This window comes from Phacochoerus africanus, chromosome 11, assembly GCF_016906955.1.
Source record: "Phacochoerus africanus isolate WHEZ1 chromosome 11, ROS_Pafr_v1, whole genome shotgun sequence".
NCBI classification, from domain to species: domain Eukaryota; kingdom Metazoa; phylum Chordata; class Mammalia; order Artiodactyla; family Suidae; genus Phacochoerus; species Phacochoerus africanus.
This window is the reverse complement of record NC_062554.1, coordinates 107488047-107515327: the sequence shown is the minus strand read 5'-3', so window position 1 is coordinate 107515327 and position 27281 is coordinate 107488047. Positions and strand designations below refer to the sequence as shown.

General features: G+C 41.9%; 1 protein-coding gene across 9 annotated transcripts in view; it reads left to right on the top strand.

Annotated features, from left to right (window-relative positions):
• NRCAM (neuronal cell adhesion molecule) overlaps positions 1–27281 on the top strand; it is a 315520-nt gene that overhangs the window by 60225 nt on the left and 228014 nt on the right. For all 9 annotated transcript variants that reach the window (XM_047753047.1, XM_047753040.1, XM_047753041.1 and 6 more), the window contains exon 2: positions 4920–5058. The gene's annotated coding sequence lies outside the window, so the exon portion shown is untranslated. The remainder of the gene's footprint in view (positions 1–4919; positions 5059–27281) is intronic.

The window sequence follows — 27281 nt, the reverse complement described above, 5'->3', positions numbered from 1 at the left end:
TTAGGGCTGCACCTGCAGCATATGGAGGTTCCCTGGCTAGAGGTCTAATCAGAGCTACAGCTTCCGGCCTGTGCCAGAGCCACAGCAGCGCCAGATCCGAGCCACCTCTGCGACCTACACCACAGCTCACGGCAACACTGGATTCTTAACCCACTGAACGAGGCCAGGGATCGAACCTGCAGCCTCATGGTTCCTAGTCGGATTCGTTTCCATTGCGCCACGATGGAAACTTCCCCTAGTGGGATTTTTAAACTAAAAATTATTCTACTCTATCCCTATCAGGATGAATCATTATGAAGTCACCTGCTCTTACTAAAAGTCTATTTTTATCTGTAAAATGTCAAGAATGCTTATTTTTCTGTGTTGAAGCGAGATGATGTCTGTGGAAGATAAACCTCAAAATGGCATACAGCACAAGATTGTATTAGGATCGCTCATCCCTGACTTTGAGCAGATGCTGACAAGTCTTAGTCACCTTGGTGTCTCTCCTGGTTCCCAGGGTTGTCCCTGGCCTCTAGTGGACCTCAACAGTAATTGTCAGGTGAACACTTTCAACAGTTCACCATAACTGAGAAAAAGGAAAAGAAGCAAGCCAGGTGGCCTCTGTGTGGTTGGCAGAGATGGCATGGGATCTACACATACACTCACATGCTTTCTTTAAGAGTTGCCTGTCAGGCCCACCCTCTGAAGCTTTCTAGTCTGCCTTTATGTGCAGCAAGCCCTGGGAGGACCAGAAGTATCCATTAGAACTGTGAGTGAGGATGGGTCTGGTTGCTCTGGGTACTATGAGACATTACAGCTTGACAGCTAGACAATTATTGTGGATATAGAACAACTAAGAGAAGCAGATACAGGAAGTTAAAAAGCCCTTCAAGTGTGGGGGTTTTTATTGCAAGAGGAAATCCCACGAGGCTTACTGAAAGCAAAGTTAGACAAAGCATTTGCAATCTTAAGAGAACAAGTCTACGTTGGCAGGGGTATACCAGATGACCTAAAATGATAGACTCTGCTAATTTTCACGATTGCCTCAGGAAAGGATGAGGCGGACTTGGCCCTGTTTGTGCAAGATGTTTCTCAAATGTAACTTCTTGGTCTGCTGCACAGGTAATTACACTAACCGTAAAGTTCATGTTGCCAATTATCTCAACTGTGACCTAATTTTCTCTAATGATGCTGAAACCTAATTCTTCTGGGTTTTGCAATCTCTAGCAAGTAAATGTTAAAAGCTTTATCTAGCAAATGAATTGCTTGGTCACGTCAGTTTATGTAGCTATTTATATCGTCAGGATGATTTGCAGCCAATTTGGAGAATTGGTAATTATTAATTTTAAGGAATGACCTCGACACTGAAATGAATTCACTTTGATTTATTAATAGTTGGGTTTTCCGTATTTTGATGCCACTCTTTGCTCTGTGAACTGGTGATCAGTTCCGTGTTGTGTCATAGCATGAACATCATTCTAAGTGGCATGCTTGTCTAATCTGTAGGTGACATGACAGTGAAGGGTGTAGCAAATATTTTGGAAGGATAGAATTAAGATGTCAGAAGTTTTTGGCAAGTCGGAATGAAGAACTACATTCTAGAAAGGTGAAATATTAATAGGGCGAGAGATGCAAAGTATTACATTTAGAATGGATAAGCAACGAGGTTCCACTGTATAGCACAGGGAACTATATCCAATCTCTTGGAATAGAACATGGTGGAAGATAACATGAGAAAAAGAATGTGTGTGTGTGTGTGTGTGTGTGTGTGTGTATACCTGTCACTAGGCTGTACAGCAGAAATTGGTACAACATTGTAAATCTACTGTACTTTAGTAAAAAATAAGTAAAAATTTAAAAAAGAGAAAGCCTTCTCTTGGTTCTAACAAAAATAGCTACAGAAAATAGTGGAGACATTATCATCCTGGTATGCAGTTATATGAGGGGCTGGTCAACGAGGTGCTGTAATTTTAGTCCATATTTATTGGGCATTGGGGGCTGTGGAGAACAGAGACTCAGGGCACCCTTAGGAGGAGGGACTGATCCCTGTCTGGATGTGGGAAGTGGGAACATTACCAGGCTTGGAGGCAGCTTCAGAAATGGCTCCTTTGTCATGCCCTCTCTTCTGGCTTCTCTGCTTCCTGCTGCATATTCAGTATTCTGACTCCCATATCCAGTCCAGATCCCAGAGAGAGTTGATTTGATTGATTTGGCTGTTTATCATCTCTTTCCCAGGGCAGAGGTGTTGGCATCTGCCTTGGGAGTCAAAGCCAGCCTTTCTGGATGCCCTGGAGTCAGATGCTTATGCCAGGTCCTATCATTGGCCATCCCTGCAGAAACGGCAGTGGATCCCTGATTTTCTGCACAGTGGGCTGCTGTTGGGGACCTTTACACTAGGATATGATTCTGAATCTGTCTCCAAGGGCCAGAATTGAGACTAAGAAATGAAAACTACAGGAAGAGATTCACCTCCACAGAGTTCCCTGAAATTGGAATTGGCTGGAGGCAGATAGATGGTGGACACATTTTCCAGGCCCCTTCCAATTCTCAAAATTGTGTTTTCATTTTCATTGCCACTCTCCCATTTCTTCCCAGAAGTGTCTAATGAAAACCGTCTTTTCACATTATTTTTAAAATGAGCTCTGAAGATGATTCTGCCACAGTATAATTAGGGTCTGCCTAAGGTGTCAGAATCAGTCATGCTTTTGCATCAGCCTCTTAAATAAAATGTATTTCATATGTGCAATATTCGTAAATTAGATTTTATTGTAGTCTGTACTGACGATGCTATTTAAAGAAAGGAAGTCATTTATATAATGTAAATGTATTGGTACCACAAACTGCAACAAAGATGCTTCTCTAAGATTTTGAAGAGGAGTGTAAGAATGTTTCATACTTTTTTCCCCAAGGAATTATAGATAATGTTCCAAAGATTTCAGTTAAGCTTTTAAACTCACACATCACGAGGGACTGAATCATTTAGGACAGATTGCAGCGGTGACTCCTCTGACAGTTGTCTGAGCTAGTCATTAAATCTCACTAATCAAACTCTACTAACTTTGAGTGTGTGCATGTGTTGTTCTTGTTGTCGTCGTGAAGGGAGAATAAAAATCACTCTGTACAATGTTAATCCTTTCCCAAACAACAGAAATTAGTTATTCAATCAGAGAAAATCTGAAAGCACCAGGAAAATTCCAGGATGCTTCGGTTCCCACTTTGCAAGGTGAGAATGCATTGTGACAAACAGAGGTGACACATACAGGGCAGGACAGCCTTGCCTCCAGCCGCCTATTTACCACCCTCCCTCGAGGCAGGACATGGCTCGGTTTGGAGCGAGACTGGCATTGTTAAATTTCCACTTCCACCGTTTTGGAGACAAGACCCAGGGTTCTGAGCTTCCATTTCCTGATTTGTATACTGGAGATAATATTAGTACTTAAGGTCAGAAAGTTGGTGTGAACATGAAAGCACTTTGCACAGTGTCTTGCTCATGCAGAGTGTTGGAGAATTTAGCTCCTAGGATTATTTTTATCTTCATTTTTCCATAAGGGCCGGGAACCCTGAGGGGATGCTCTCCTCTGCCCAGAAAGTCAGGAGCTCAGGTGCTTGTCAACAGTGTGGCTCCCATGTCATCCTGTCATACCCAGCTTGGCCCAAAAGAGGGTTGTGTCCTGTCCCAGCTCCTGATCTGCCTTCACCCTCCCTGGAAGACTAGACTCCATCCTAGTCTCGCTTCTTTGCTTGGACTTTGCATAAGTCATGGTACCTCTCAGAGGCCTAATTCTTATCTCTTGAAAATTGGGGAACTGCATATTGTATGGGGTTTAAAAATTTTGGATACTATTAATTTAAACTATATTTCTTGTCAAACACACTTGAGGTGTCAGGTGCAGAATGTGTAGAGAAGATACAACTGTTAGCGCTGAGTCAGTGTTGGACTCCTCTGCCTTCCTCTCCTTGGGAAAAAAAGTGCCTTGCTTGGGCTCCTTCCAACCTGATCTCCTGATGTCATGCTCAGGGATTTGTTTGGCTGCATGGAGTCAAGCCATTGGTATTTTTTAAAAGCTCTCCCAGTGATGCGCATGTGCCCGCCAGGTTGAGAAGCACTTAGCAAGCCCAAGGTCAGGCTGTCTGTGGAGAAGGCAGGCCTAGACTGCAGGGCTTCTGCTCTTTTTTCTCTATACACTGACCTTAAGTTCTGGTTTAAGAGAGGTGTATCTGAACAGTTTTTTTGCACCCTTTCTCATAAAAGTGAGCTATTAAATAAACACACTATTCAAACACGTCTGTTCATTGGCTTCCATTTAATTAAGGTTTCGTTCTGCGCCATTCTACCTTAACCTTATGCTCATGGTGTGTTCTGAAACGGTCGTTCCCAGATGCCTTCTTTTCTCCCCGCCTTCAAAGCCGCCTCTAAAATGTAATTGCTTGGCTGCGTCCCTGGCTGACACCGTCAACCTTGATCAAATACTTAGTTCTTCATTGTTTGTTCTTTTCAGTCTGTGTTAGAGTCTTCCCAGCTGCGGCCTGTGTGTTGCTGTGATTGCAAAGCACCATGTATTCCCATGAAGTATTAGAAGTATTAGAGTGAAATGAGATCAAGTGCCTTTTTGCCCCTCTTTGATTTGTGTGCACAGTTGTCTCCTGCTATTTGGAGGTCATTCAGACTTCTGTCCTATACCAAAATGTAATTGGCATCGTGTTACCTGTTTTCATTACCTGTTGCCACTAAATTGCTTCGAGTTTCTTAGACACTGATGTCCTTAAGTGCAGTAATGCTTGGTTAAAAATAATCATGGGATTTGATTTGTATTAAGTTCCCCTTGTCGATCTTACTAGGACTGTTGAATGAAATCTCAGTTTAGTAGAATAAGCTCACCCGAAACAATTTACACTGTTCTGTGTTTTTTTCTTTCTTTTTTTTTTTTCCTTCACAGGAATCTTTGTGATATTCCACCTCTGTTTGCTGAAGACTTTGACCAAAGCTATTTTCACCAGCTGGCATCCTGAGAAAAGGACGGCTTCCAGAATCAGGGAAACTTGTGGGAGACTCCTGGCCCAGTAGATCTTCTGCAGGTGAGAGTGAAACAGTTTCCTCTTTGGTCTTCAGACATTGAAATAAGCTGTTCTGTCTTCTAAGATCTGCTTCTTGTCAAAGAGGGCATAGATTAGTGAAAATTCTCTGTTAAAGAATTGCAAATTTTTCAGGAGATTTTTTTCAGTAGTTATGAAGAAAATCAGTTGACTATTTTGAACGAACAGGAATTTGTTTGAAGTGTAGATTTATGAATGAAGATGTATGAAGACTTACTGGAACACACACACACACACACACCCCTCTTAAAAAAATCAGTAGTGTTTCTCTTCTCAGAGAAATTTCCTGTGTATTTGGGGTCTCTATTAACCTTAATTTCTGCTTACACTGCCTTCTAGGATTGTTTTAAGGATCAAACAATATACCTTATGTGAAATCCCTTTGTAAACCATGGACTATTATTTCCACAAAAGTAAGAAAGCAATGACCATTTCTGAACATTTATAGTCATCCAAATATTCTCATACCCTCCACTCTGCTGTCCTCCATAGTTTGATTCATTTTTCCTTTGATTCAGTAGTTTGCTAGGATCTCAAGAAGCAAAGGTGCTAAGTCCTTCCCTTCAAGGACTATCTGTCAAATACAGGAGGAAGACACAGAAATAAATATGACCAACTCCAATGTGATATAAGTATATTGACAGTATGCTAAGGAATGGAAATGCCATCACATGCAGCCTGGGGCCAGAGGATTGTATGTGTAAAAGTAGGCTTCCTGGAGGAGGTGACCCCTGAAATGGTCCTTGAAAGATGAATAGGAGTTAGTCTGGTAAAGATCAGGGTGGGGTGGAGGAGGGCATTGTAGTCACGGTGGCGGGATAGGTGTGTGTGGAAGTAATAAGTTGTTCAGGAATGTTGAACCATAGATGCGTGTGTATTTGTAAACACTGAGGGTTTTTTTTAATTGATGCGTAGGTGATTTACAGTGTTGTGTTAGTTTTAAGTGTATAGCAAAGTGATTCAGATATATGTATTTTTCAGGTTCTTTTCCATTATGATTTATCAAAGGATATTGAATATAGTTCCTGTGCTGTACAGTAGGACCTTATTACCTCTATTTTATATATAGTAGTTTGTATCTGTTAATCCAAAATTCCCAATTTATCTCTCTCCAATCCCCTTTCCCTTTGGTAACCATACGTTTGTTTTCTGTGTCTGTGAGTCTGTTTCTGTTTTGTAGATAAATGCATGTGTATTATAGTTTAGATTTCATCTGTAAGTGATATCTTATTTTGTCTCTCTGTCTCTGGACCATGAATCTCTAGGTCCATTCATGTTGTTGCAATTGGTAACATTTCACTCTTTTTTATGGCTGAGTAGTAGTCCACTGTGTGTGTGCATGCACACGTGTGTATCACATCTTCTTAATCTGTTCATCTGTCGAGGGACATTTAGGTTGCTTCTGTGTCTTGGCTAGTCTATGGACATAGGGGTGCTATGTATCATTTTGAATTAGAGTTTTGTCGAAATATATGCCCAGGAGTTGGAATTGCTGGCTCATATGGTAACTGTATTTTTAGTTTTTTGAGGAACCTTCATAATGTTCTCCATAGCAGCTGCACCGGTTTACCTTCCCACCAACAGCAGAGGAGGGTTCTCTTTTCCAATGAGGGCTTGTAAACTGGCAGTCATTGGCATTTTAGGTGTTACCCTGGAGAAAGTATAGAGAAAGAGTTGCAGGTGAGCAAGATTGAAGGAAGGAAGATTCTTTTGGTAACGATCTGGAGAAGAGATGGGAGGATTAGAGTTGGTAGAAGCAGTGAGGAGTGGAGAGAGAAATTTCAGAGAGCTAGAATGTTGCATTTGGTGATTGGGTGTTGAAAGTGAGAAGACGTCAGGACTTGGGATTGTCAGGTTTCTAGCTTGGGTCGCTGAGAGCCTGATGATGTCATCAAGGGGCTTTAGGAGGGACACAGACTTGTTGGGGAGGAGAGGACTTCGAAGTATATTTGGGACATCTACATCAAAGTGTCCACCAGAGAGTTGGAAGTGTAAATTTGGAGGGGAGGAGAGGATTCAGGGCCAGCAACACTGCTTTAAGAGGTCTTAGCAATAGTTAAAAATCTTTTACGGGAGTTCCCATCGTGGCGCAGTGGTTAACGAATCCGACTAGGAACCATGAGGTTGCGGGTTCGGTTCCTGCCCTTGCTCAGTGGGTTAACGATCTGGCGTTGCCGTGAGCTGTGGTGTAGGTTGCAGACGCGGCTCGGATCCCGCTTTGCTGTGGCTCTGGCGTGGGCCGGTGGCTACAGCTCCGATTGGACCCCTAGCCTGGGAACCTCCATATGCCGCCGGAGCGGCCCAAGAAATAGCAACAACAACAACAACAAAAAGACAAAAAAAAAATCTTTTACAACAATATAAATTTGATTTTGTATTTAAACGTTCACTATTATTCATTCGGGCACGTAAAACACAACTCATCACCTTCTCAAACTCTGCTATTTTGACATTACCTCATTTTGTTTGCATCTGTTCTTGTGGGTCTTATTTTCATGACACAATAAAGTAGGATGTTTCCTAATGACAAATGTTGTGACCTTTTGAGTTTGACTGCAGGAAGTGTCACCCAGTATTTACAAAACAATGTAAACCCTCAAAGGTAGGAGAGTCACAAGCTGGTGCCATTCTCCATTGTAATCCCGGTGAGTATAGAAATTATGTCTGAAAAGAGCTTGGCTTTCCAAAGTACAGTTGTTGTTGTTTTTTTTCAGTAGAAATCAAGGTTTCCTGTGCATTCCTGGCTTTCATTGCTCTGCCCAGGATCTGAGCCTGGCCCATGGGAGACTGAGGCGGGTCTTGCATTCCTCACGGGGGATGGTGCCAGGGCCCCTCCCTCCCTTTGGGAACTGCCCAGCATCAACCCAGAATGTCATTAAGGAGGATGGTTGTAACAGAGGCCGCACTGTTTGAGATCAAGTCTACCCGAGTTGGAGTTTTGAAATACATTACTCAGAGCCTTCTTTGAGGGAATGTCATGGGTAAAAATTTTAAATTCAAATAATACTCACAATAGTACTATTTTGAGGGAATTTTATTTGATTACTATGGCCTTGATTAGCTTTACGGATGTTTTTCCTTAAGACCTGTTGGAAAATTACAAAATGACCCTTTTCTCCTCTTTCCAGTTCACTTCTCTGCCGTCCTTCCAGAGACTCTCAAGATCAGTTAATCTGTCACTTCCATTTTTATACACGAGAGAATTAATTTGAAGCAAAATTAAGTAACTGACTCAGTGCTGAGAGCCGGAGCCAGAGCCCTGGTCTGTTGAAACTCATTCTGTCCTTTCCACTTCATTTTTCTCCCCTCGTATTCCAAATCTTTACTGAACTGTGAAGTTATCTAAGTATCTTAAAATAGGAAATTGAATTAAGTCAATCAGCTCACACTGACGATATATGCTTTGGTTAATCACTCTACATTCAGCCAACAAGAGTTTGCTTTACTGCTTTAGGCTCTGGTTTTATTATTTTTTATTTTTGTACCTAAACATTTTTTTTAAGTGTGGCTTTTGTTTTTGGCATCCTTTATTTCTCTAAACTGGTTCCACTGCTACAAGGAAAGATTGGAAGAGAATCAAAATTACCTATGTTTAAATTCCAGGTCACATGGGACTGTTGCTTCAACATCCGTCATCAAGCCAATTTTCCCCTATTAGGTACTTTGAGTAAGAATGTATTAAGCACATTCCCTAACAATGCAAGTCCTGGCCACATACCCCAGTTTCCCGAAACATTCTATTTTTTTTTTCAGTTTTATTTCCCCTTTTAAAATAAAAGGCAACGTTTGTACATTAAAAAAGACATTCAGTTATTTTAAAAGCAACCTTTTTAAGTAGAAGATATTCCCTATTTGGCCAAATACGTTGTAGTACTGGCTGACTTTCATGTATAGAAAATGAATTCATGGAAATGCTGAGTTGGTGTAACTTAGAATGACGTCAGATGCATGCAAGTTGTAGGTGGTCTTGAGGACAATGAATTGTTCTCTGACATTCCCAGAATGGGCAGTCATTACTGTGAAACCAGTGGGCTGTAAATCGTCAGGGTGCGGGTAAAACAGCGTGATTCACTCAGCCCGAGAGCTGCCGGTAACGACGGAGGTTTCCACTTGTTTATGTGCAGGACACATATAAGAAATATGTCTCCCAGTTTTTCTCTCTCTCTCTCCTTTTCTGCCTTTCTGCCTGACTCATAGTCTCTGTGTGATAGGCACAGACTCATATGAGGTCTCCGAGATGTGAGACCCTTGGCACTTTGGGTTTATGGCACTAGGGGTGGGGACAGCCTATCTTGGACTGGGAAACCGGCACATCACCCTTCACTTGATAAGGAGACCCTGGGGAGACCCTGTCTTGACCTGATTGCCTCTCCATAGCGTGGTCATACTGGACAGATCAACGGCAGGAACAGGGGTGGACGGATGTGGAAACTTAATGCAGATAGTAGATGCAAGATGGCACAATGGCTTGGGAAGGGCAAGTCCACGTTCATCGCCGTTGTTTGGCTTGGTGGTAAGGTCTTCTGCTGAGCTCACTTTCTGTGGCCAACAGTATTGGGGGGCTGCTTTCTGCTCAGATTCCAGAGTGAGTGTTGTAAGTACCGTTAGGGCAACAATGCAATGGAGAGCACTTATGTTAGCTTTGGAGGTGCCATTTAAAAGTATTTGGAGTTTGAAATAACACTCAGGACTGCCCTCCTTCTGCCCTGTCATTGGAGCACAGAATTCTGCTCAAAGAGGATTGTTTAGGGAAATCTCCTCTTAGAAAGTAAAAGCCTTGGAGTTCCCGTTGTGGAGCAGTGGTTAATGAATCTGACTGGGAACCATGAGGTTGCAGGTTCAATCCCTGGCCTTGCTCACTGGGTTAAGGATCCAGCGTTGCCATGAGCTGTGGTGTAGGTCGAAGACGCGGCCCAGATCCCGAGTTGTTGTGGCTTCGGTGTAGGCCAGCAGCCGTAGCTCAGATTCGACCCCTAGCCTGGGAACCTCCATATGCCAAGGGAGTGGCCCTAGAAAAGGCAAAAAGACAAAAAAAAAAAAAGTAAAAGCCTTAGGTGAGTTGCTAGAGGGACCCTTTTGAATGGGCAGTCTTCCAACAGGCTCACATCATATTTATCAGTAAAGTGTGTTACCCTCTGCCCTTTTGTAGTGTAGGATTTTGAAAAGAGAGGGGACAGGAAATGCTGAGCCACCAGCTTTTTGATCCAAATTCAATCCCACTGTAGAGGTCATAGACTGCATCAGCAATTTGTGGACCATTTTCGGTGGAGGACAATGGCAGTGGATTTGTAATCAGATAATGTCCTGCTACATTTGAATTTTTCACTCTCCACTGCCTTTTGTTGTTTGAGTCCTTTTGAAATTATTCTTGACTCAGGTTTATCATTAACTTTCTGATCTCCAGCTTCTGCACTAATATCTTGCTGCTCATGTTAAAATGAGAAGAGCGACTAGAGAATTTATTTTTGCATTTGTTAATAGAATAGCAAGGCAGCCTAATATGAATTAATGACTCTTCACATTTTCCCATGATATAAGCTGGATTTGTTGTCCCCAGGGGATCTATTTCAAATTCATGGCCTCATAAGCCATTCTTGCTGGTTGTTGGCTTTCTAGCTTTTTAAAAGCTTCTCCATAATGGATCAACTGAGAGCAATAAATAATACATAATTTTGACTTTAAACTTTGAAAACATTTTTGATTGTTCTCATTATAAAGTGGAAAATGAAACAACTTTTTTCAACAATCAATAGTAAAAGTATTTGTGCTTTTTCTTTTCAGGCAAGAACCATCCTGAGGCAATTATGTCTCGTGAATATGGTTTCAAAAATAAAATCTGTGAGGAAAGATTAAGGAGAGAAACATTATTGAGGATGTATAACCTACTAATGGGGTTTATTCATCCTTTGTGACATCTTTCCTTTAGAGGACACGTGTATTATCACTGACTGAACTATTCAAAAATGGTGATACCCACTTGGGTAATAATTACCTGCTACCAATATTTCAAACCATTCTCTCTCCTCTTCTGTTTCCAAGTTCCCAGTTTGGGGAGTTCCCTGTGACCTAGCAGTTAGGGATCTGGTGTTGTCACTGCTTTGGTGCGGGTTTCATCCCTGTCCTGGGAACGTCCACATACCGCAGGTGTGGCCAGAAAAAAACTTTGCAGTTTTGTTTACAGTCATCATATCAGTGTATCTGTATCATATACAGAATGTCACGCAGCAGAGGGACAGAGAGAGAGGAACAGGCAGAAAGAGGCGAAGAAAGAGAGACTGAATGAAAGGCAAGCCATCGGTGTTTTCCGTTTCCTGCGCATAACCCAAAGCAGTATTTCTAGTACTTTGCCTGCCTCTGCTTTATTTCTTGGGTTTCTTTGGCATTAAAGCTACATGATTTCTTCCTGTGAAATTGGATTGTTATGATCATTATACATCTACAGATGTGATAAATTCATTTGAGTAATAATAAAAAAAAAAGCTACATGATTTCTGTGACTTACCAACCCACAAACAGGTGCCCAGAACCATATCCCAAGTTAGGGATCTGAAAATAGAGTCACTGTAGGGGGACAGTGATGTGTCACTCTGATCCCTTGCCCCTTTCAGGACTAAGATACCCTTTTAAAAAAAAAAATGTTGGAGCATAGTTGACTAACAATATTGTAATAGTTTCAGGTGTATAGCCTGAAACTATTACAACATTATATGTCAGTTATACATATACATATATCTATTCTTTTTCAGATTCTTTTCCCATATAGGTTATGATGGAATCTTGAGTAGAGTTCCATGTGCCATACCGAAGCTCCTTGTTACTGTGTATGCCAACCCCAACCTCCCAGTGTATCCCTTTCTCTCACGTTTCCCCTTTGAGAACCGTAAGTTTGGTTTCAAAATCTTTGAGTGTTTCTGTTTTGTGAATAAGTTCTTTTGTGTCATTTTTATTAGATTCCATGTATTAGGGATCTCATATTATATTTGTCCCTCTCTCTGTGTCTGACTTACTTCACTTAGTATGAGAATCTCTAGTTGCATCCATGTTGCTGCAAATGGCACTATTTCACTCTTTTTTGTGGCTGAGTAATATTCCACTACATACTCTTTATCCAGTATAAATCCTGTTTATCCAGTCCTTTGCTGATGGACTGAGATGCCCTTTCCCTAGCTTCTGGGAGTCTTGACAGTTGAGAGCTCACAGTGGGGCCCTTTCTGGTGGCTGCCCTCAGCTCTTAGCTAAAGAGAGTTGCCTTACCTAGTATTCTACCACTTGCCCCAGGGCAGCAGTGTACATTTAATGGCTTATTCATCTGGGGACACAAAGGCCCTTGCGCCCATTCAGGACAACACTGTTGGACCTGTGGGGTCAGCTGGAGCTTATGTTGTGACTGTACCACAGCCCGGCTTCTCCCACTGCCTCACCTGCTTTATTTACTTTGCCGTATGTGTTGAGCTCACGAGCCCTCACCAGTGACATCCCCACTGGTAAATTCTCATCTCAGCATCTGTTTCTGGGGATGCCTGACCTGCAGCCACTGCCACACGTGGACCATGCCCTGTGTACGTGTGAGTGTGAGTATGTGTTTTTAGAGTAGTGCGAGAAAGTGCTGGCTCTGGAATCATAATCGTAGAACTCTGACAATTGAGCCTATGCTGTTCCTGTGGAAAATGAGGATAACACTACTGACCTCTTAAGAGGTATTAGCAGGATTTGATAGCCAAGTATTCAGGGCCTGGCACCCAGGACGCACTCATTAAACTATAGCTTTTGTTGTAATTACCTACAAATAATCCATAAATAATATACTAGTTCCCACCAATTGATTACAGTCCAGAATGCATTTTAATGTCATTTTTATGACATTTATTTTAGTAGAGTTTCAGGTTAGTAAAAGACGCATCATCACATGCAATTTTAGGTAATTTCTTCCACAGCGTCCATTCCTTTTAATTAAGTATGTGGAGATGTTGGGCAGGGTTCCAAAGAGAACCTAAAGTGATTAAAGAACTGAAAAGAAACTCCTACGAGAAAAAAATTGAAGGATCTGGAATTAAGGTTGGAAAATTGAGGGGTAACTTGCCTTCGATCTTCACATAAGTGGAGGCCTTTTATGAGGGGGGTATTGGACATGTTTTGTCCATGTCCACGAGGACAGAAGAAGAGAAAATGGACATAAGTGAAAGGAGAAGTTAGTTGGGTTTGTATCGAGGGAATTTCTTTATTCTTGCACAGTAAAAAAAAAAAAGGGAAGGAACTTGTAGAATATATACTTTTAAAATTCTTCAAAAAAAAAAAAAAAAAGAAGAAGAAGAAGAGAAAGGACAGTGTTCATTCCCAAATCACTGAGATGCTTCCCAGAGAATTTATGGGACACTCTGACCTCCGTGATGCTGTGATTTCTGATTTCAGAGATGATGCTTCTGAGAAAGCCAGGCACATGTGCTCTGTTTTGCAAAGAAAGAAGTCCTGTTTGACCACTTTCATTTTCTTTATAACTAACTTTCTTAAAGTATCTTTGAAAAATGTCCAGATGCACCTTGTATGTGGGTTTCGGATAACGGAGCACATCTTTTTCATGGAATGGGTGTCTTTCTGTCTATTTTAAAATCTGATAGCTATTATCATAATTTTCAATCACATTGTATGTCATCTCTTTGTATTCTCTATAAAAATAAATGAAAGCCTACCATCTTGGGCCATTCATATATATGCAGGCTAAGTTCTTTTCAGACTCATTTATTGGGATGACATGGTTAAAATGAACACGTGTGTGTGTGTGTGTGTGTATTACATCACTGTCTCACTCTCTTTAGAACAACAGGAAGAGGTCTGGAACTTTGACAAACATTGTTTTCAATCAATTAATGGCTTAGAGATAAGATGAAAGAAAGGATATGAGACTAGGTTTTTAAATGTTCTTTTAAGACCTCGGTGTCAAAAGATAAGAAGAAGCCATTAAGCTGTTTCTCAATTACTAGTAAGTATATTGGATTTTGCATTTTCCCCTTGGCATGTCTTGCCAAATAGTCATAGGCAGAGTTAGAATGAGGCAGCTGAAGGAGACTCAGACTATAAGCCAAAGTGCCCGGCTCTGCCTCCACCACAGCCCCCAGATGCTTTGTCCCTCCCGCACTGAACTATGTCCGCGTGGATTTCCTTTGGATCTCTCCTAGCATCCTGTATCAGATGCTCGTTGCACCATAATCCTTTCTTTCAAAAAAAGCCTGGCAGGGAGTTCCCACTGTGGCACAAGGGGATCAGTGGTGTCTCTGGAGCACTGGGAGGTAGCTACAGTTGCAGGCCTGCACAGTGGGTTACAGAATCTGGCCTTGCCACAGCTGTGGTGTAGATCCCAACTTTGGCTCAGATCTGACCCCTGGCCCGGGAACCCCATCTGCCGCAAGGTGGCAAAAAAGGCAAAACAAAATAAAAGAAGCCTGGCAGACCTTAGAGTTCAACCACTGAGGGGTCAGTCTTGGGGTCCCCTCACACCTTGACCTAAAGCAGCTCCATTTTCATTAGCTATTTGTTTTTATTTTTAGCACTTACAGGTAGAGGCTTTGTTTAAGAGTTTATCTGATTAGGAGTTCCTGTTGTGGTGCAGTGGGTTAAGGATCCAGCGTTGTCTCTACAGCAGCTGGGGTCACTGCTGAGGCCTGAGTTCGATCCCTGGCCTGGTGCAGTGGGTTAAAGATCCAGGATTGCCGAAGCTGTGGAGCTTGTTGCAGCTGCAGCTCAGATTCGATCCCTGGCCTGGGAACCTCCATATGCCGTGGGTGTGGCCAAAAAAAAAAAAAAAAAAAGAGTTTACCTGATTAAATGGATCCCCTGCTAGAACCATGAGTTTTGCAGGTATTCCTGCTGATCCCATGCCTCTAGGATTCTCCCCAATATTTCCAGTTAAAATACCACATTTTATTGCTTCCTTTCCTGCCAAGTTAAAACTCTTGCTCATAGGGGTATTTACGCCATACCCCTGTGTTTCTGGCCGCCCTGCCCAGCAGTGGAGGGGGCCTCTGTGTTCTAACACAAGGTTCCCTTGCTCTGGTTACTGAGTACAGAGCCTGAGACTGTGTGAGCTCTCACAGGCAGCTCCCACAAGTGAGGTCCTGACTGATTTTGCTCTTGCTCAACATGGTCCTTGCCCGTCTTCTGAGCCTCCCGTGTCATCCTCCTCCTTTGGAGCACACCTCCTCCGCGGAGCCTTCCTTGATTATTCCAGCCCGTGTTAATCTGACCCATCTCTGAAATTCTCTCACAAGAGTGCGCTTTTATGCCAATGTCACATTTTACCCAGCTGACCACGGTGTTATGTAGACGGTGGGTGCACAGTGTTATTTTGGTCCTCTGGGGCATCAGGGACTATGTTAGCGGTCACTCTGACCGCGACTTACCTAGGGAAATAGGCATTCTGGATTCATCCCCAAATGGAAATTTTCAGTATAATATATGCATTAAGAGAATAAGGTAAATGTGTTCTGGAAATAAATTTCAGCAACATGGATGGACATAAAACCTCCATTAAGTTTCAACACACTGAAGCTCAAAGCACTTGCTTAAGAATAGATGATACAGGAGTTCCCGCCGTGGCGCCCTGGGTTAGGAATCCAACTGCAGTGGCTCGGGTCACTTGATTCCTGGCCCTGCACAGTGGGTTAAATGATCCAGTGTTGCTGCAGCTGTGGTGTAGGTTGCAGCTGTGGCTCAGATTCAGTGTTGGGCCAGGGAATTTCCATATGCCATGGTGGGGGGGGGCATTTAAAAAAAGTGCAAATGAACTTATTCGTAGAACAGAAACAGACTCACAGACTTTGAAAAACTTATGGTTACCAAAGGGGATAGGTGGTGTCGGGGGAGGGATGGACTAGGGGTTTTCGGACTGGCACATGCATGGTGAGGTGTATGGAGTGATTGGCCAATGGGGACCTGCTGTATAGCACAGGGAACTCTACCCGTTACTCTGTGACAATCTATGTGGGAAAAAAATCTGAAATAGAATGGATATGTGTACATGTATAACTGAATCACTCTTTGGTATAGAATATTGTAAATTTGCACAATATTGTAAATCAACTATACTACAATAAAACTAAAAAAAAAATCAGGTGATATAGGTTTTAAAACTGATTCTGTCTCTCACTTTGGGTTCATTAGCAAGTTATTTATTCTTTATGATCTTTTTAAGAACTGTAATAAAATACTGCCATTCTTTTTTATGTTTCCTTTTATTTATTTTATTCAAGTAGAGTTGATTTACAATATTGGGTTAGTTTCAGGTGTACAGCAAAGTGATTCAGTTACACATATATATATATCTAGCCTTGTTCAGATTCTTTTCCCACATGGGTTATTATAGAATATTGAGGAGTTCCCGTCATGGCGCAGTGGTTAACGAATCCGACTAGGAACCATGAGGTTACGGGTTCGGTCCCTGCCCTTGCTCAGTGGGTTAACGATCCAGCGTTGCCGTGAGCTGTGGTGTAGGCTGCAGACACGGCTCGGATCCCAAGTTGCTGTGGCTCTGGCGTAGGCCGGAGACTACAGCTCCGATTAGACCCCTAGCCTGGGAACCTCCATGTGCCTCGGGAGCGGCCCAAGAAATAGCAAAAAGACAAAAAAAAAAAAAGAATATTGAGTGGAATTCCCTGTGCTGTATGTAGGTCCTTGTTGGTTATTTGTTTTATATATAATATATATAATAGTGTGTATCTGTTAATCCCAAACAACTATTTTGTCCCTTTCCCCTTTGGTAACCATATATTTGTTCTTTCTGTTTGTGATTCTATTTCTGTTTTGTAAATAAACTTGTTTGTGTCATTTTTTTTTTTTAGATTCCACATATAAGTTATCTCTTACAACATTTTGTCTTTCTCCAGGTCCATCTATGTTGCTGCAACATACTGCTATTTTTTTGTTCTTTGCACTTCTCAAAGTGCTTTTTTTTTTTTTTCCTGCACGTTCTTTAATTTGAACTTCACAATGACCCATAAGGTACCTAGGTAAGCTAGCATCTCTCAAACAAGAAAACTGAGCTTGGAGGCATGCTCTCAAATCTTAATGGGTTAAGCTGACAGTAGGATAGGATCGAAAACGCAAATCCTCTGGCTTCTATTTTAGTGCTCTACTAAACTGTTACTAAAAGTGTCATCTCCAGGCCAGCTGCTTGGGCGTCCCCTGGGAACTTGCTAAAAATGCAGAAGCTCAGGCCTCACCCCAGATCTGCTTAACCTGAATCTGCATGTTAACAAGATGCCCAGGGATTCCTGTGTACTTTAAAGTAGGAGAAATATTTTAAGAATAGTTTAAGCCTCTCGAAAAGGTTTTTCAAAGTTTTTCCTCCTGTCTCTGCCATCCAGTCTCCTGTGTCTAATCTTCCTTTTCTTTGGTGCCATCTCGAGCAGCACTGATAGATTTTTAGTTACTTTCAGGTTTTTGCTACGTTTAAACACACTCTCGTCCACGTTGAAAACTTCAAACCCTTATGGAAAGAAAAGCTTTCCTTTCCGCCAGTCCAGCTTGTCCCTTCAAAAGGCGTTTTGTTTTTTGTTTTGTTCTTGTCTGTCTTTAAACCAAATGTCCTTTCGTCCAAGGTCTCACTCTTCATGTTGGTATTGTGATGATCCTCATTGTTCAGAATAAGAAATTCAGCTGCCCTCCTTAAACAGGGTCACTCAGAAGTAAAAACCAAGCACACATACTCACCATAAAATAACCAAGACTTTTCAGTCTCTCGTCACTGTATTTCACCGGTTCTTGGCCCAAGGATGGCACATGGTTGACTTTGGCAAAAACGGAAGTTGATGAAGTATGAGACCGTACTTCATTAAAAAGGAATATTTTTTCAACCTCTTGTTGTTAATTTTTATTTAAGGTTTTCAGTCTTTGACTTGGAAGCCAAGAGTTAGATCTATTCACCGTTAGCCAAATGACCACCCTTGGATGTTCAAGCTGGAACTTGCCCAAGTCCTCGCGGGTTGTGTTTATTAGAATTCTTGGGGGTTGTGTATTCCCCAGTCCCAACCATATATTTTATCAGACTTCTAACTCCCACCTGACATGAAAGTTTCATTTCAGCTCTCAGGCAACCTCCTCCAAGTCTTGTTTATTTTCACTCGAATGTGACAAGCAAGGGCAGCTTTTGTCTTTATTTCTGGTTAGCACACTTCATAAATATTCATTTGGGGCTTCTTTTTTCAGCTACTATTTTGTAATTTGTTATATTTAAATAAAATTTGACGTGAACGATCACTCCCAGTACGCACTTTAATGCCGACTGGAGTTGTTCGTCTTGATTCTGGAGGTCCCGAGACAGACAGGAGTGACTTTTTTTTTTTTCTTTGTAGGGCTGCATGCAGCATACAGAAGTTCCGGGGCTAGGGGTTAAGTCAGAGGTCAAATCAGGGGTCAAACGCAGGCTATGCCACAGCCACAGCCACACCCACACCAGATCTGGATCTGGGCTGCATCTGTGACCTACGCTGCACCTTGCAGCAAGGACGGATCCTTAGCCCACTGAGTGAGGCCAGGGATCAAGCCCACATCCTCATGGACACTATGTCAGGGTCTTAACCTGCTGAACCACAACAGAAACTCCAGGAGTGACTTTTTAAGGCTGTTTTCCTAGGCTACGTGAGGCTGGGTGTGTGTGTCTGGTGTGTGGTGTGGTGTGGCTTGTGACTCAGTGAGTGAGTAAACATGACAGGAACGGAAGGAATATTTCCAGAGCATCTGCAGGGGCATTGTACTGGGCAGCATATCCACTGTCTCACTGTGTCTTTGCAGGGGCACCGTGAGACAAGTGTTATGACATCTATCTTACAAGCCTGGAACCAAAGCTTAGAAACAGTGAGCTATTTGCTGTAGTTCACAAAGCTAGCAAGCGAAGGAGTGGTGGCCATAGATGATGAAATGTGTGTTTCGCACTGTTCTTCTTGTTGTTCTGTAGAAATTGATAGTGGGCAATTTTGGAGTAAGTACCTTTAGCAAGTTGATATGCTTTTCATTTTTGGTATATTAAGTTAAGAAAAACATTACTAAACCTGGACTACTGGGAGTAGAGCCTTCGGTTCCTGCCCTTAAACCTCTTAGATGCCAGGGAATCAACCCCAATTTTCTGTGGATTGCTCTTTTAGTGTTTCTGTTCTGGATTCTAGTACCAAACACTACTGTTATCTCTTTGTAGAGAGTTTTCCCCTACCTTCAAGAAAGCTCTGGGGAGTTCCCGTCAAGGATCAGTGGTTAACGAATCCGACTAGGAGCCATGAGGTTGCGGGTTTGATCCCTGGCCTCGCTCAGTGGGTTAAGGATCTGGCGTCGCCGTGAGCTGTGGTGTAGGTCGCAGACTCGGCTCGGATCCCGCGTTGCTGTGGCTCTGGTGTAGGCCGGCAGCTACAGCTCTGATTTGACCCCTAGCCTGGGAACCTCCATATGCCGCAGGGGCGGCCCTAGAAAAGGCAAAAAGACGAAAAAAACAAACAAACAAACAAAAAAAAGCAAGCTCTGCTTTGCAGAAGTGCATTCCTTCCTCTCCACCTCTGGAAAACATCATAGATGCAACTCTTAGGTGACCCTACAGGCTCAGCACCACACACTTAGCAGTTTTCATGCACCTCCTTCACTGCTTTCCATGCTTTCCTGAACGTCAGCAGGAAACATACACCCCTTTTTAGGGCTGTTTTTCTAAACTTGCTAGTCAGGGAGTTAATCTTTTTGTATTGTGGGTCTGTTTCTTGATTGTTACATCAAATTCCCTGTGTCTGTCCTTATTCAGCTTGGTGACTGTCGACAAAGGACCCCTCCTGGGTACCTTTCTATCTTGGGTAGGGGTGGCATTGCCTCCCTGCCACATAAATCTTCACATGTTAAAACCAGCCTGAGGCAACTCTACATCAGCCTCTTAAAATTTTTGCTGAAACTTAAAACACACTGTTTGCCTTTGGATACCAAATGAAGGCCCTTTTTTAGAACCCAGTAACACTCAGAGTTGTCTATTATCTGCCAGGCAAGATGTAATTAGACTTCCTATGCAATTTACCACATGATTTAGGATGTGTGATTAAAAAAAAAAAAAAGCCAAGGGAAGGAGTATTTTTAAATAATGTTGAGTTTCCCCCCGAATATAAAAGTAATAGACATTCTTTGTGAGGAATTTAGAAAATGAAGCAAAATGCCAAGAAAATAAAATGATACAGGTAAAAAGATTAATGTTTTGATGGGTGTTTCTTTCTTTCTTTCTTTCTTTTTTTTTGTCTTTTTTAGAGCCGCACCCACGGCATATGGAGGTTCCCAGGCTAGGGGTCTAATTGGAGCTGTTGCTGCCAGCCTACACCACAGCCACAGCAACGCCAGATCCAAGCCGCATCTGCGACCTACATCACAGCTCATGGCAACGCCGGATCCTTAGCCCACTGAGCAAGGGCAGGGATTGAACCCGCAACCTCATGGTTCCTAGTGTGATTGGTTTCGCTGTGCCATGACAAGAACTCCCGGGTGTTTCTTGCTAAACTCACACACACATATAGATGCAGACACAACATAGTAAGCTTTTTGCAAAGCATTTTTAATGGCGTTAGTCCTTGGAGCATTAATGCCAAGCAAGCATTTTTCTCCTTTTTAATTCTTTTTATTTGTAGAATGGAATATTACATATATACAAAAGAGGGAGAACAGCTCAGTGTTCAGGAGCAAATACTATGGAAACAGACTGCCTAGATTCTGAACTTGGCTCTACCGTATGCTAGCTTGAAACCTTAGGAAAGCAACGTTATGTTTCTGCGCCTCCGTTTTCCCAAGTGGGGACAAAATTGTACTTATTCATAAGGTAAACTATTAGTTGTTATTTTTTTAAAGTAGAGATAATATATATATGTAAGGTGAAAAAAGCTACTCATAATCTATCATTATTATTTTGCTTGTGGTTTTTTTTTTTTTGCCTTTTCTTGAGCCCCTCCTGTGGCATATGGAGGTTCCCAGCCTAGCGGTGTGTAGCCACTGGCCTATACCAGGGCCACAGCAATGCGGGATCTGAGCTGCGTCTGCGACCCACACCATAGCCCACACCACAGCCCACGGCAATGCCGGCTCCTTAACCCACTGAGCAAGGTCAGGAATTGAACCTGCAACCTCATGGTTCCTAGTCAGATTCTCGTTAACCACTGAGCCACGATGGGAACTCCATTTTTGCTTGTGTTTTATTCCTTGATCACACCCCTTCCCTTCCCCCTAGAGGTAAATTTTGCCTTAAATCCTTGTTTAGCTTTACATATTTTGAACTTTACGTAATCAATCTCATATAACTTTTTACTTAACGTTATGTTTGTGAATACTTCAAGGTGTTTTTTCAGTGCCAGTAGAATATAGTTACAGTTTTTTTTTAGTAATGATTTTTATGTTTTCCATTATAGCTGATTTACAGTGTTCTGTCAATTTTCTACTGCACAGCAAGGTGACCCAGTCACACATACATGGATACATTCTTTTTTCTCACATTATCATGCTCCATCACAAGTGACCAGACATAGTTCCCACTGCTATACAGCAGGATCCCATTGCTTATCCATTCCAAAGGCTGTAGTTTGCATCTATTAACCCCAAATTCCCAGTCCCTCCCAGTCCCTCCCCCTCCTTTCCCCTTCCCCTGCCTCTTGGCAACCACAAGTCTTTTCTCCAAGTCCATGAGTTGCTTTTCTGTGGATAGGTTCATTTATGCCACATATTAGATTCCAGATATAAGTAATATCCTATGGTATTTGTCTTTCTCTTTCTGACTTACTTCAAAATGTAGTTACAGTTTTTTTTAAGTCCCTTTGGGTTGCATGTAAGTTTCATATAATTACAACTGGTGCTGTTGTGAACATTGTTGTATATGTATGTCTCTTGATGCTCACATGCAAAATTGGTTGCTGTTCTTTTAGCTTTTAGTTTTTTTTTTTAAGGAGTCTACCTGCTGGGTAGTAGTGTTATGTGCATCTTTGATTTCACTAGGTAATGGAGGATTATTTTCCAAAATGGTTGAACCGGTGCGTTTACACTTAAACCGGAATGTGAACAAGTTGGAGAGCAATCCATCCAAGCAGTCTAAAGGCAATTTAACTTCTGCTCTGTGTAGATGATATGTCTTTTCTCTTTGATTGCTTTTAAGATAGGCTCTTTTCCTCGGAGACCAGTAGTTTTGTTATAGTAAGTCTACGTGGTATTTCTTATTATTCATCCTTCTGAGTATATATTGTAGTTTCTATGTCAATAAAGTCGTCTCCCATCAGATCTGGAAAAATTGTCGCTGTTACTTTAAACATTGCCTCATTTTCATTCTTCCCCTTTGAAACTCCAGACTTACTTAAACCTTCTCATTTTATTTTCTATGACTTAAATTCTCTTTCATATTTTTCTTCTGCTGTGCTATGATATGGATCATTTATTGAGCTGTTTTCTTTTGAATAATACTGTCTTTAGTTGTGTCTGTTATGATGTTTTTCATATATCAAACTTTTAAAACTTTTGTTAAGTTAGAGGATTTTATTGTTCATTTTCAGAAGTTTCATTTTTTTTTCTTTTTTTTTTTTTTTGTAAATCTGCCTGGCCAACTTTGCAACATTTTATCCTTTGTGATTTTAAAAAAATTAGTTGTGATAAAATACACTAAAATCTTTTGCTATCTTAACCATTTCAAGTGCACAGTTAAGTACATTCATACTGTTGTGCAGCCAATCTCCAGAACGACTTTTTTTGTCTTTTTTTTAGGGCCACCCCCGCACCATAGGAGGTTCCTAGGCTATGAGTCGAATCAGAGCTGTCGCTGCTGGCCTATGCCACAGCCACAGCAACATGGGATCTGAGCCACATCTGTGACCTACACCACAGCTCATGGCAACACAGGATCCTTAACCCACTGAGCAAGGCCAGGGATTGAACCTGCATCCTCATGGATTCATTTCCGCTGAGCCATGACTGGAACTCCCCAGAACTATCTATCTTGCTAAACTGAAACTATGCTTATTAAACAACCCCATAGTTCCTGCTTCCCCCCCCCCCCCACCAGCCTCTGGCAACCACTGTCCTACTTTCTGTCTCTATGAACCTGAATTCTAGGGATCTCAGATAAGTGGAATCCTACAGTATCTGTCTTTCTGTGTCTGCTTTATTTCAATATAGCATCTTGTCCTCAAGGTTCATCTATATTATAGTGTGCATCAGGATGTCCTTCCTTTTTAAGGCTGAATAATATTCCATTATATATTCCGTTGTGATGTTTCTTACCCTTTTCCTTTCTTTAACCATTTCAGATATAATAATATTTATTAGTATCTAATAATTATAACATTTGGTATCCTTGGGCATCTAGGTCTGTTTGCCGATTTTCCTTCGTGGTAGCTTGTTCTCCTGAGTGTTTGGTAGTGCAGTTGACAAGGTTGTGGTAGAATGAACTTCGTATCTGGGAATCCTGGGACCTATTGCAAGGAGGATCTTAATTTGCTTCTGCAGGAGTCTGGAAGTTACCCATCTGGAACCATATTAGCCTTTCAGAATTAATGTCAGAATTTCAGGTGCAGTCCCTATCTCACAGTGGCACCAGGCTGCACAGTGTATTCTTTCTGGTAGCTTTCACTCAGATGCCTTGCTTTTTCATGTAATCTATTTTTTTAAAATTGTACAACCATATTTGTTGGTACTTTATCCGTGGGAATTCTGTAAAGTCTGGTGTGAGGGTACATTTCTTCATTGAAGATCAGATTTGTTTCTAAGGGTAACAGGGCTGGTTTACTTAATTTGTTGGCTTTGGATTTAGGGGGATCTTGAAGAGATTGTAAATCAGGACCTGAAATCCCAAAGGAACGGTGTGGTGGCTTCTGATTACAGAATTTCAAAGAGACTTTTTTTTTTAATCCTTCACTCAATATCAAAGTCAAGAGGGACAGTTTTCTTTGGCGATCACCCTTTTTAGGGTGAACTTTTTTTCTGTTTCAATAAGGACATAACCCTTGGGGATCCAGGTTTTATGTATTTGCCTCTATTCTGACTCTTCTCCTGATACTTGTTGCTGCAAATGGCATTATTTCCTTCTTCATGGCTGAGTAGTATTGCATATACATACACACATTTTCTTTATCCATTCCTCTGCTGATGGACATTTAGGAGGTTGTTTTTAATGTCTTGGCTGTTGCAAATAGTGTTTCTATGAACATTGGGGTGCATGTATCTTTTAGAATTAGAGTTTTCATCTTTTCTGGATATATTTATTATTTGTCAGATGGCCATTCTGGCAGGTGTGAATTGATACCTTATTGTAGTTTTGACTTGCATTTCTCTAACAGCTAGCAATGTTGAGCATCTTTTTGTGTGTCTGTTGGCCACCTGCATAAGACCTATATAAGACCTCTTGACACCTGCACTCTCCCCCTCCTTCCCAGAAATTGGTGTTGGAAAATATATTTAAAGTAGCTACTGGAGTTCCCGTCGTGGTGCAGTGGTTAAGGAATCCGACTAGGAACCATGAGGTAGCGGGTTTGATCCCTGGCCTTGCTCAGTGGGTTAAGGATCCAGCAGTGTAGGTTGCAGACGCGGCTCGGATCCCAAGTTGCTGTGGCTCTGGCGTAGGCCGGTGACTATAGCTCATCTTTAACTGGATCTAACTGGGACAGAGGTAGAAAAAGAAAATAGGAAAGGAGAGTGAGGTAGGAGTTTTCCAGCATGGTTTATGTAGACTCATTGGTAGATTTGATTTGAGCTGCCAGATGACTTTAAAGGAACGACAGCACAGGTATCCTACTTCTCCAGGAGTCTTACACTCGCCATCCCCGAGGAGGGCAGCAAGAACCAGCCCACAGTTATCTTACTCATAACAAGACTGAGGATAAATGGGGAGTTTGGAATTAACAGATACACACTACTATACATAAAGTAGATAAACAACAAGGACCTACTGTATAACAGCAAAGGGAACCATATTCAGTATCTTGTAATAACCTATAATGGAGAAAGATCTGAAGAAGAATAGATGTATGTCTATATGTATAACTGAATCACTTTGCGGTACACCTGAAAATGACACAACATTGTAAATTAACTATGTTAGTCAAAATTAAAATAAAAAATACAAACCTTTAAAAAGACTGGCATATGGGGTTCCCGTCGTGGCGCAGTGGTTAATGAATCCGACTAGGAACCATGAGTTTGCGGGTTCGGTCCCCGGCCCTGCTCAGTGGGTTAAACGATCCAGCGTTGCCGTGAGCTGCGGTGTAGGTTGCAGACGCAGCTTGGATCCCACGTTGCTGTGGCTCTGGTGTAGTCCGGTGGCTACAGCTCCGATTCGACCCCTAGCCTGGGAACCTCCATATGCCGTGGGAGAAGCCCAAGAAATAGCAAAAAAAAAAAAGAAAAAAAAAAAAAAGAAAAGACTGGCATAGGGATTTCCCTTGTGATGCAGCAAGTCAAGGATCCGGCTTTGTCACTGAAGCAGCTCAGGTTGCTGGTGTGGTGCAGGTTTGATCCCTGGTCTAGAAACTTCCATATGCCATGGGCATGGCTCCCCAACAAGCTGACTATAATGTAAGATGAAAATATTAAAGATTTAGATTAGCAAACAAACAAAAAACCCAGCCTTGGCTAAGTTAAAGGAAAGGCAGTTTATTGGATGGCTACTAGGAGAGCACAGAATTTACAGGATGACTCTGTAACTTGAATATGGCAGGAACCAGGTCCCCTCCAGAGAGTAGAAAGCTATCTTAGAACAGAACAGTCTGGTCAGGGAGATGGCAATTGGGTGGATAAACCTCAGTCATTTTGGTCTCCTAGTACTCTAGCTTAGGATTTGAATCCGAGGCAGGTGTTTGACTGGTTAAGCAGAGGTTCCATAGCTGCCTCATGGCTGGGGGAGGTCAGGGGACTAGATTTAGAGACCCTCCAGAGTATAGCCAAAGTCGAAATAAGCTTTGAAAGAAATGTGTGGTGGCCTTAAAAGCAGAGCATGGCTGTGAGACAGCCAAGCAAGAATAAAAGTCCATCTCAGGTTAACTGTGAATTCCTGGAATGTTGGAGGCAGTGGCAGCTTAACATCCAAATTAGGCTAATCATACATTGGTTTAATATAATCAACTCTACTTCTAAAATGTTCCTGGTGTTCACTGGTAATTTTTCAGATGTTTTCCGTGTGTTTTCGCCGCTGCTTATTTTTTTCACCCTCTGGCCATTTCGGTTCTCATTATTTCCTTTCCATGAGATTGGACAGATGACATTTTTTTTTAAACTTTACATGCTGGTACATACAAAGTGACAGAAAAGTTTGTTTGGAGGACAGTGGAATGAAGACTCTATTAAGCATATTATATTTGTGGGGTTAACTAGTTTTGATTGTTTATCAGATCAGCATAGGACTCAAGATAGGCTATAGTTTGGCCAAGTTTGAAATGTCTTCAGAAAGACAGCCATCCCTTTGTCTCTTGTGTCTTGTTTTCTGTAGGAGTTGGTTATACTGGAAGAGAGAAAAATGGGGTCTTAATGAGTATCTTCAAGATACTCATTTAAAAAAAACTTCTAGGCTTAGGAGTTCCCCATGTGGCGCAGCAGAAAGGAGTCCGGCTAGTATCCATGGGGATGCGGGTTCAATCCCTGGCCTTGCTCAGTGGGTTGGGGATCTGGTGTTGCCATGAGCTGTGGTGTTGATCACAGACTAGACCTGACTTGGATCCCAAGTTGCTGGTGTAGACCAGCAGCTGTAGCTCCTATTTGACCCCTAGCCTGGGAACCTCCATGTGTTGCAGGGGCAGCCCTTAAAAAAAAAAAAAAAAAAAAAAAGTTCTAGGCTTATTTTAAGTTGTTAAAAACAAGGAAATGTTTTCATATGAGCCTTTCACTTAGTTGTATCACGTGGAAGAACATCTGGATTCGTAGAGGTGTGATGGATTCTTGCTTGAAGGACTTCAAAGATTGGTGTTAGTTTGGGGGAGGGAATGGTGCTTTAGGTATAGAGTCATTCATTCCTTCAACACTCAAATACTAAGCCACTTCTCTGTGTCACGTTTTTGTGTTACTGCCCTCACGTAGCTCATAGTCTACCAGGAGTAGATAGGCATGTAAATAGCTCTATGTGCCATAGCTAGGGGTCCTCAGCCCAAGAGAGGTGTTGTTATCAGCACTGAAAATGAGCTAAGCCTGCTGATCCAAGCAGTCCGGGTATGTAGCCAGGTTCCCTTCTAGCTTTCTGACAGTTT